Here is an 11,439-nt window from a genome sequence, read left to right on the forward strand (position 1 = left end):
GAAAATGCACACTTGTCCCTAAGGACAAGTGGGAGACTGAAGGAAATAATGCCCTTGGTCCAAGTATGCATTCTATGTTAAGTCTAATAAATGCGGTTCAGTATTAATTAACAAGTTAATAATTCAGTGAGATCAAGTGAGCTGAATGCCTAGCTAGAGGCCGCTTCAGTTCAAGTGGAATTAATGATATTAATCCACAGCTTACTCTTGACTGAACCCGTAGGGTCACACAAATAGTACGTAAACGGATCAAGTATTTAATGGCATTAAATACTCTATCTATGGATATTCGGAACCGAGGGATCTTGGTTTCAGTGGGAGCTGAGATCGTCACAGGCAAGAAATGAATACTCCGGAAACGATGATATTACCGGAAACGGAAATATGGATCGTATCGGAAATATAAATATTATCCAAGTCGTAGATGTTGCCGGAAACGGAAACATGGCACGTATCGGAAAATATTATCGGAAATGGAAATATTACCAGAATCGGAAATATTGCCGGAAACGGAAATATTGTCAGAATCGGAAATATTACCGGAATCGGAAAATAATTCCGGAAACGGAAATATTAAATATTTGTTCGAAACGGAAATTAATTCCGGAATCGGAAATGTTAAATATTGTTCGTATCGGAAATGAATTCCGGAATCGGAAATTTAATCGGAAGCGTATCGTACGAATAAAGCATCGGACGAGGCCTGCCGGACGAGGCCCAGCACGAAGCCAGGCCATCGCCCAGCAAGCCAAGCGCGCCGCACAAACAGCCACGCCAGGCCCAGCGCAAGGCCAGGCCCAGCAGGCCGTGGCAGCGCGCACAGCGCGCGCAGCGCGCGCGGGAGCTGCGTGGGCTTGCAGCTCGCGCAGGCCTCGCTGCGTGGGCTGCTGCTCGTGCGCACGCATGGGCGGCCCATCGTGGCTGCCGTGTGTGCGTGTGTAAGTGTTTGTGTTCGTGCACGTTTCCTAAAACGTGCAGAGTTCGGTTAATGATTAAATTCCTAATTCTATTTGATAAATTAATTAAATTAGAGTTCTTTTAGGATTCTAGGTTTAATCAATTTGTATCTGAATAGGATTCCAATTCCCTTTCCATACCCCTATAAATATGTGGCCTGGGTTCACAATTTATAACGAGTTTAAAAGTATTCAAAGTGAGTTTTTGAGAAAAAAATTCAGCCACACATCTTGCTCAAAAGTGCCGAAAATTCTAGTACCTTAAGGGCGATTCTAGTTGGTCAATCTTAAGGCGGATCCGGACGTGCTGTGGACTATCTACGGAGGGACGACACTTGGAGTCCTAAAGACTTGTTCTTGTTCGGTTCGGGCGCAGCTAGGGAGGGCACGCAACAAAGAGTATGCATCTAAATTATGCTATATGATTATGTGTAAATAATATGTAATCCTGGGTTAATGGTTGTTTCCGCATGATTTATGTAATATCATATGTATCATAACCTAACAAAAATATCGCTTTTGCCTCAATTAAATGGGGGCTAGCGCGAGCGTCCATGACCTCTAAAGTACTCGACTTGACCCTCCCTAAAGCAAACTAACTCACTTAAAGACCTTCTTTCACCACTAGACATAGTCGTTCGCTTAAAGACCTTCTTTCACCACTATACACAGTCATAATCGCCAACAAGTAGTAAAGGCAGTAAGCTTGCAATAAAGAGGATTGTTCTACGGCATCGCCCCATCGTTCCTTCGAACTCAGGGCACCCGTTCATGGTAATTCAAATGCTTGCGAATCCCCTTTGAAAAAAAAATCAGACATTGTCAATAGGACTTGGCACTTAACCAAGGCCCACCCTACTCAGACATATGACACGGGCATCTAAAATCGAAATCAGAAAGCATCATTAATGAGAAGACATAACAACAACTGGGGGCTAAAAATTGAAATGAAAGAGCTAGGGAAAGAACTAAGTATACCTTGACCTTTTGTGCAGACATACACCAAGTAAATCTAAGTCAATTTGAAAACGGTTTATATTCCCGCAATCCTGGAAAAGATGGCCCTAAAAGCCTAAAACATGTGCCACACGGGCACAAGTAATACCTTGACGTCTGCACCCTGGCTTCCAGCAAATCCTTAGACAGCATTCCAAAAAAACGTAACAGTATTTTGATTTACTCATGTAATCCTGTACGAACCCTTCTATAAGTCAACTTACTTAGGACACCTCGGATTGTACACAGTAGGACTCGGATTTCAAATAATTTTCAAAGACTTCTTCGAACATAATAAAGTGTCGTTGGTTTAAGCTAAGTATGCGTTTATCTCGATGTTGCAAGTGAGTCAAAAAGATTTCTAAATATGATTATGGGTAAAGAAAGGCACCTAGCTTTTGGTCAAGGCACACTTCAACATGTGACTACCTTGACCATGGCAATGTCGCACAATACGACATTTACAAGAGAAGTAGCAAATCACTACTCGAACGTACCTCACGCTAAACGAGTCTGGTTCAAACTATTCATGATCCATGTCACCATGAATGCATAAAAACGTATGCCAAGCATTATAGCACCAAGCCAATCCCGTAGCTACAATTGGGGGCTTGAGAAAAACACTCTAAAAATGCTCGAAATGACGATTTTATCGCAAATTCTCGACGCTAATGCTATACATAGGTCATAGGGGCACAATCCTAAGGTTTAATCGTGTAAAACGAACCTTAGAATGATTACAACCCCTCCCAAATTCTAAGCACTACTTAGAATATATAAAGTCACCCCACTAACAAGGGAAATTGAAAATCGCGAGTCACCAAAACTCCGATGAAACTACTGCACATAACGCTCGCCCTATAAGCGCCGGTTACATAGTCTACGTCGTTCCAAAGCAAAAGCGAAAGAAAAATCAAGGATAAAAACTGTCAAGTTATACCCAGAAATCATTTTCAACGCCCAGAGCTGGGCGCCGATATCTTTAACGCCCCAGCCTGGGCGCTGAATCTCTTTGCTTGCCAAATTTTGCCCAGATATTAAAAAAACAAAAAAAAACATCTATGAATCCTCGCATCGAACGAAGTAATAAGCCGTGCACACCCACGCAGAAGGAGCTACACTTGTTCGAGCACCTGAACGAGGCGGGATGAAGTACTCCAATGCAAAAAATAATAATGATATCCCAACACCTGGAGGAATGTTCTAATACATGCTGTTAGGCCACACAAGCCTACGTCGCACCATAAGTTCAACCATCCCACGGTACAAGCCTAAAAAAAAAAAGAGTAAGGCATATTGCACTAATACGGGCACGACCAAGAGCATGTGTAAAAGAGGCAAAGACTACCTATCGCCCAAATTCAAAATGCAAGCCACACGACTTCTACATTAAGGATTAAAGGTAGCGAAATATTACCTACCACGGAAGGGATAGCTCGCAACTACACGAGCGGAACCCCAAGGCATCTTTCTCGAAAGAACCTACAAAATCGTACGCCAAAAGGAAGCATCCCAACATGCATACTTGGGGGCTTCAAGCTACGAAACGACCATAGCAAAAATAAAAAAATCTCGAAGTAAATGTTTGAACGATCGAAAGGGCACGATGCTTGAGCCCACTTCATGAATGGTCCTAAACCCTATCAAGCTTCTAAGCAAACTATTCAATAACAGTCATTGCTCAAAAAAAAAAGAGAATGATTCAAGCGAACTGATTAATGGACCGCACGCAACGGCCATTCTATGAACGCTCGTTCACACATACATCATTTTAAGTATCAAACATTCACGAACGCGTTCAAAAGGAAAAAATATATACGTTCAAAATAACAACAAGAGGCCAACTGTGTCATCAAAATACCGGCCCAAACAACATTTTCAACGCCCCACCTAGGCGTTAATTATTTCTGACGCCCAGGCCTGGGCGCCGAAAATGAGCCCAGGCCCAAAAACAGCTCTGACTTCTATAGGGCCTTGCCGTATCCGTTCGACTCGAAAGTTACCGATTTCTTTACTGAAAGTCGCACCTCACGGCTTTGTTAAAAGTAGCACACCACTACAAAGATCGCTCGCACTTACGAGCACAATCCCAAACACGATCAAGGACATTACAAAATGCGTATCCCCAAGGAACCTCTTTGACAAGAAATGACCGTCAAGCACGAGTGCTTGGGGGCTCGAAAGAAAATATATTATGCAAAGTTAAAACAATATTCCCAAACTACGCTGTACGAAGTCCCGTGTTTGGATGTCTCAAAAGATAAAATCGGTTTACGACCTCAAGACAAAGGTCGCCGTTGATACTTATACATGGTCCCCCAATCAAGGACCCAGGCAGTGGCAAAATTGAGCCGTAAGGACTAGCTCAAAACCATGAAGGAAGATGACCATAAGACAATGGTCCGTCTAAGCACGTTGTCAACCCACATTCAGGTTGTAACTAAATCCGAGCATCCCTCGAAAGAAAATAAATTCTTCAAAAAACAAAAACAGGCTCTCCCACCTTCAGCGGGCGGGGTCTGCGTCACTAACCGTGCAGGTCCTCAGTCTTCGAAAATGCAAAAGAAAATAGAATCTTCAAAACAAAGCAAAAAACAGGCTCGCCATCTTCAGTCGGCGGGGTCTACGTCACTAACCGCGTAGATCCTTATTTTCAAAACTTCAAAATAGATTCGTCCACTTCTATTGGACGGGGTGTCCACCCTTAGCGGACAGGCTCGCCATCTTTAGCCGGCGGGGTCTACGTCACAAACCGCGTAGGTCCTTATTTTCAAAAAAAAAAACAAACAAACTTCAAAACAAATTCGTCCACTTCTTTCGGACTGGGCGTCCACCCTTAGCGGACAGGCTCGCCATCTTTAGCCGGCGGGGTCTGCGCCACTAACCGCGCAAGTCCTTAGTCGCTGCAGCGATAACTTTTTCTGGTTTTCCCTTTTTCCAAAAATTAAAGGATTGGTTTTCCGTTTTTCCAAAAAAGAACGATGTGAGTAGTTTTCCTTTTTTCCATAAATTAAAGGATTGGTTTTCCGTTTTTCCAAAAAAGAACGATGTGAGTAGTTTTCCTTTTTTCAAAAAATTAAAGGATTGGTTTTCCGTTTTTCCAAAAAAGAACGATGTGAGTAGTTTTTCTTTTTTCTAAAAATTAAAGGATTGGTTTTCCGTTTTTCCAAAAAAAAGCGATGTGAGTGGTTCTCCCTTTTTTCAAAAATTAAAGGATTGGTTTTCCGTTTTTCCGAAAAAGAACGATGTGCTGGATTTTCCTTCGTTTTACGTCCCATAAAAACAAGGGGGTTTTCTCGTTTAGCTAACCCTGAAAATGAGAATCTTTAAAAACATTTTTACCTCGTGATTAGGCTTGGCCCGGCCCAATTAAACTTTATAGCTTTGATTTCGAAAACATCTGTAGCTACTCCCAATGACAAAGTGAGGGAGTTTCTACGCATCTTTAGATACTTCCAATGACAAAGTGAGGGAGTTTCTATACTATTCGTTGATAAATCCCAATGACACATGAGGGATATATCGACACTTCAAGTGATGATCCTTAAGTCAAATGTTATCACTCGGGGGCTCGTGAGACCCTCGCAAAACAAGTCACATACACTATGGCTTGTGTGACGCACTCCGTCCAGTACTTTGACCATCGTCTCATCCCGAGACTCATTCAAAGTGGGGGATAACTGTAGACACCTACTTTTGTCCCCATTCCCGAAAGGGAAGGTTCGATGATGAGAACATAAATCTCCACTTGGCAACGCATCTCCTATAAAATAACGAATCTCGATCACCCTTTTCATTTCACCCGAACCTGCTATTTATAGAAACCTGCTAAAAATAGTAACTGCCATAATAGGTAGTTGTTAAAAGTGGCAAGTCATAAAAGATAGAAACCTGTCAGAATCAGGTGTTGCACTCCAACATAAATCCTAAAAGAGATAGAATTTGCAAGAGGAATCCTATTCCTAATATGATTCAAAAATAAGAGTTACGTATTAATTAAAATCCTAACGAGCCTAGATTTCGTAACGGGCCCAGACGCATTCCGTCATAAAGTTAATACGCGCTAAAAGACTCGAATAAGTCTCAAACACTCCGGATTCTAAGAGTCCAAATCTGACAAAGAAAACGGCTCAGACCCTATTTTCAACGCCTGGCTCTGGGCGCCGAAATCTTCGGCGCCCAGCCCTGGGCGCTGAAATTACCTGGGATGTGTTCTTTCCTAATTCTTCGTGGATTAGAGCTCTAAAATTCTATCTTTCCACGAACTCTTTTCTATAAATATAGCCCCAAATTCGACGTGAACACAACACACAATTCATATTCTGAGTATTGACTCCTACCCTTAGGCCTAAGCCTCACGCTGCGAAATTGATCCCACGTTCTGTCGCAATCGATCCAAAAATCGAACAGAACGTATCCTGTCCCTTGTAGCTGAAGAATTAGGCCCGTAACTTGAGATTCGTTAAATAAAAGGAGAAATAGCAAAGCCAAAGTGGTTAGTTTTCTGAGAACCGTGACGCACCTCTCAAGGGTGCGTCGTAATGTGTCCCTCCGCATGATTTAATTGCTTTCCTCGCCCTTTTATAAATTGTTAAACTATTAAATCTGATTGTTCTATCACGCCTAATAAAGATAATATTTTGGGAAATTGAACTATCATGCTAGGTCCCTTAAAACAATCTAAATCAGATAATCGCGATCGATCTAGTATTATGTGTTGCATATTGTTAAAATCAACTCAGATTAGTTTAATAGTTAACGTATGTCCCTTCAATTATTTATGCTGAGCTAGTAAGGATATCCTGCCTCTGGAGTTATCGAAGAGCGAGTACTCCTCTCGGTAGTTACATCCCCCGAACCCTCAATCTCTACCTTGCGGGTGTATGTTGAGAGATCCCCACACCAGGGATCACAAGGGAACCTATGGCCGTCGTGGTCAAACATAATTTCACTCCCTTTATGTCACGATAACCGGGTTTTGTCAGTTTTTCTCATTGTCGTTAAAAATTGAATGGCGACTCCTATATTACTAGTCAATTGGGTGTAAACTCACAGGAAATCCAATTACACTTGATTTGACAAAAAGAAACGTCACACCCACGAGGGACGAGGTCACGCATTAGCCTCGCGCTTTTTCGGCCCCCTCGCAGAATGGACATAAGAGAATTGAAAACGGGAAAGATTCACAAGCACTACATGATAAGCGTTGAATTCACAAATAGCTCCAACCATCTCCCGACATGCGAGCAATTTCCCTAAGCTTCAAGGATGAACTCCCGTTCTACCCTATCATACCCGGGGTAAATCAAAGTCCTAATTCAACTACATAATCAAGTTTAGGTCTTTAATCCCTTTCCCACCCAACTAGACTACTCCAAGCAATCATGGAACACTTAATTGATCAAGTTAAATGCAACATGTATTGGAAATGCCTAAACATGTAATAATTTAATCACGAAAATCCCTAATTTCCAATCACAAACACCCAAACCAATCAATTTTGAGTTTTCACCAAACCCTAGTCAATAAATTACTCAATCAACATAAAAACACAAAATTTATAGAAATTAACAACTAGAAACATGGTTCTAAACAATAATAACAACTAATCTAAACACGAATCATTAAGCTAAACAAAAACAATTAAGCTAATTAAAACAATAAATGAAAACAATAAATAAGGAGAGAGAGTAAGAAATTGCTCATTGATTAATTGGTTGATCATTCCATACAAGTTGTCACCCTTGAATTTCAAAAGCCCCAAGTTTTCATTGATTTTCCCTCACTTTCTCTCACCAAAAACTAAGCTTAAACTCTAAACCCTAAGAAAAAGACTAATTATGTACATTGTTTTTTGATCCCCTTAACCTAAATTATAGGTATTTATACTCCCTCCAATTGAAAAGGGAAAGAAAAATAAAAGAAAAGAAAAGAGAAATAAAAAGGGAGTAAGAAAGGACAAAAAGGAAAAGTAAAAAATAAAAGAGAAAATAAAAAAAGGAAAGGAAAAGAGAATATAACAAAATGGAAACTCCTCCCTCAAAATCAATCAGACCCACCCAATTACTTCTTCTTCGTAACTCCTTTTCTTCGCCCCATCGATTTCGCTGCTCCCCTTTAGCATTCATCACCATCAGCGATCGTCATCGATCAACCATCCTCACCGTTGATCTTCTATCAACGCATCATCATTCAATTAATCACCATTCATCTTCATCAATCAACAATCATCACCATTAATCGCTGCCATTAATCGTAAAGCTTCAATCGCATCCCTTAATTAAACAATGTACGGCGGCGAGTCGAGCGGCCAACAACCACGAGCGCAGCCACGTGACCTCATTAATTCCGTACCAATTTGAGCGCTAAATAGGTTCGGACGAACACTTGTGAGGTTCGGGCGAAATTTTGTCAGTTTGGGCGAACTCCATTGAGGTTTGACCGAACCTCGTACAATCAGGAACTCTAAATTTTCGGTTTGGTCGAACTACGTTACGGGTTCGGTCGAACCCATTTACTCTTTTTTTCTCTGTCGATTTTGGTTGTTTGGTGCAATTTTTGGTCTTAAAATGTTGCGGTTGATGTTGTTTGTTGGCTGTGCTTGATGTTGTTGTTAGCAGGGAGGTGGTGAGAATTAGTTGTTGTGTTTACTGGTGTTGAACCGGAGCAGCGGTGGCTGCTTGCGATGTTGGAGGTGGATAATGTTGTTGGTGTTGTCATTGCTGTGATATTGGGCGAGGAAGGAGAGTGTGGTGATTGTGGTGGGTTTGAGGTGACAAGACAGCTGCAGTGCTGGTGAGGAAGGGCAGCCAGCAAGGAGGGGGTGATGTGAGGGGTGGTGTAGGATAGAGAAATAAGGTAGTGTAGGATAGGATATGGTGTGCACAGTGGGTTTGGTTTGTCACTAGAAGGCAGCAGTCAACAGCTCGAGGCCCATGTGACAAAGCCCAAACTTCATTCCTCTCGTTCCTTGACAAGGTAACACAATTTAGCCCGGCCTTAAACTTGTACTCCGATATTCCATACAACACGCACCTACACAATTAAAATAAAAGACGAGGGGAGAAACAAATAAAAGTAAAACAAAGATAAATATAAAACATAATATTAATACTAAATGATACTAATAATAAATAGAAATAACTATAAAATTAAATAGAAAATTAATAACGAAACTAAACTAAGATAAAAATATTAAAACAAAAGAAAACAAATATATTACGAAATTTAGACCTAAAAGCAAAGAAATATCACTAATTACGCTAATTAAGCTACAAAATATAAAATAAAATAAATAAAGGCTAAAATGATAAAATTAGATAAATATATAATAAAATAAGCTAGAAAAATACCTAAAAACTACCCCTAGGAGTGACAGAGTGACATAAATGTCACTCATCAAACTCCCCCAAGCTAAGTTTTTGCTTGTCCTCAAGCAAAACAAAATGAAAAACGGGGAGAGAATGAGATTTATTCAAACAAAAAGAAAATCAAGAAAATCAAGGATGAGACTATACACTAACTCACTGTCGTAGGAATCACGGTTGCATTTAAGCACATGCAACAAGCTCTTTAAACCCCTAAATCGCTCTAGAGGGCGAGTGAGATCTCGCAAGGGTTTCCCACAAGATTAACCCATAACTCTTATTTAGCACAATTAAGACATTTCACCCAAAGTCATCTCATCAAGTATGGTTCACCAAACACGGTCGATTCAAACAAGCTTTCAAAGCATAACCAACATCAAGATGCATCCACAAGTTAGGAATATAGGGGATAGACTAATCTAAGGTGCAAGAGAATCACAATCAAAGCATCGAATCATCAATTAGGTCCACTAAGGCGTCGAAAAGTAAAAAATTATTCTCAAATGGATAAATATGATCATGACCACCTAAAATGCACGTTGACTCCCCCAAACTTGACTTTTGGTAAGAGAATCTTGGATTGTAAGATTAAGGAACTTGAGTAATGGGTCTAGAGTCTCGATTCTTGAGCCGCAATGACATTCATCATCACTAGGAAAACTTTCCTTAATAAATCTTCAAGCTCCCACTCAATCATCTAAACTAACCCACTTTCTCAAGGACTTGTGGTATTTACCACTTATTAACACTTTTTTTCTTTTTGTAAATTTTAATACGCTTATTATGCCTTGTGGGCTCATTGGCGCCACTTATTGACTCGAACTTGACACTTAGGATTTCGCCTTGTGGGCTCATTGGCTCACTTATTGGACTCAAAACATAAATCACAATATTTTTGTTCTTTTTACAATCCTTTTAACTCTTAGCATAGATTATTCGAGGGAATGAAGTGCACCAAAGGGAATTAAGGTAGCAAAGAACATCCAAAAGAGAACAAAATTAACTCTTTTCAAACCAAAGCTTATCATTTAGAATCATCGAAAACTTTTTCAAGTAGAGACTCTAGCAACAAAGATTAAGCTATCCCTAATCGCCCTAACTCATACATGCAATTATCCAACGGAAATAAATCTACTCAATTATCCAAATGACAAGCAAAGAAATCCACATTAGAAATCATCAAGATTCTTTCTTTGGACAAGCAAATCATTTTTTGTGCTTTTAATCAATCACTTGAGGCTTTTTTTGGATTTTCTAAGATTTTTTTCGATGTTTTTGATTTTTTTCAAAAGTTTGAAAGAAAAAGATAAATAAAAAGAAATAAATAAAGAAAATATTTTTGGATTTTGAATTTTATAAAGAAAAAGAAAATAAAAAAACGAAAAGAATGAAGCCTCCCCCAAGCTAGCGAAAAACTATCCCCCCAAGCTAGAATCAAGCATTGTCCTCAATGCTTGAAACGAACAAAGACTCAAGGGAAAGGGGGGGGGGGGGGGGGAAGAAAACACACATTCAACAATATGCATAGTTCCGCAAATCACAATAAATTAGAGAAAGAGAAATGGAAGCAACCAAATCAACAATTTCAACCATCCAACCTCATGCCCCAACAAGCCATATGCCCAATCAACACATGGAGTAATGAAAAAAAGGGAGAGGAGAGACACTACCGGATAGTAGGTGGGTGTAAATACCCGCAAATGATCAAATGTGTCCATTTGTAGTCAACTTTCTCCAAAATCGTGTTTTGCTTTCCTTATGATATCGCAAATGTATCTTTATTCCAATTATGTACCTAAACCAAGATCAAGAAAAAAGAAAATAAGTAAAAATAAAATGAAAGCAATTAAACACGGGTTACTTCCCGAGAAAGGCTAGTTTAAGGTCCCAAGCATGACTTTTCTAGTAAATAACAATTCAAAGATCGCAATAACTTGTCAAATGCACTAGAACACATTTCACAAGATATTAAGTATGCAATGACAAGATGCAACATGTGCATAAAGTACATTGCAACTCTATGCCAATGAGGAGAAGGATGCCTAAAAGAAGAGGGATCAAAAGAAAAAATAACAAAAGAAGAAAAATAAGAATCAAAATAAGGAAATGAAAAAGGAATA

This window comes from Spinacia oleracea, chromosome 4, assembly GCF_020520425.1.
Source record: "Spinacia oleracea cultivar Varoflay chromosome 4, BTI_SOV_V1, whole genome shotgun sequence".
Lineage (NCBI taxonomy): Eukaryota > Viridiplantae > Streptophyta > Magnoliopsida > Caryophyllales > Amaranthaceae > Spinacia > Spinacia oleracea.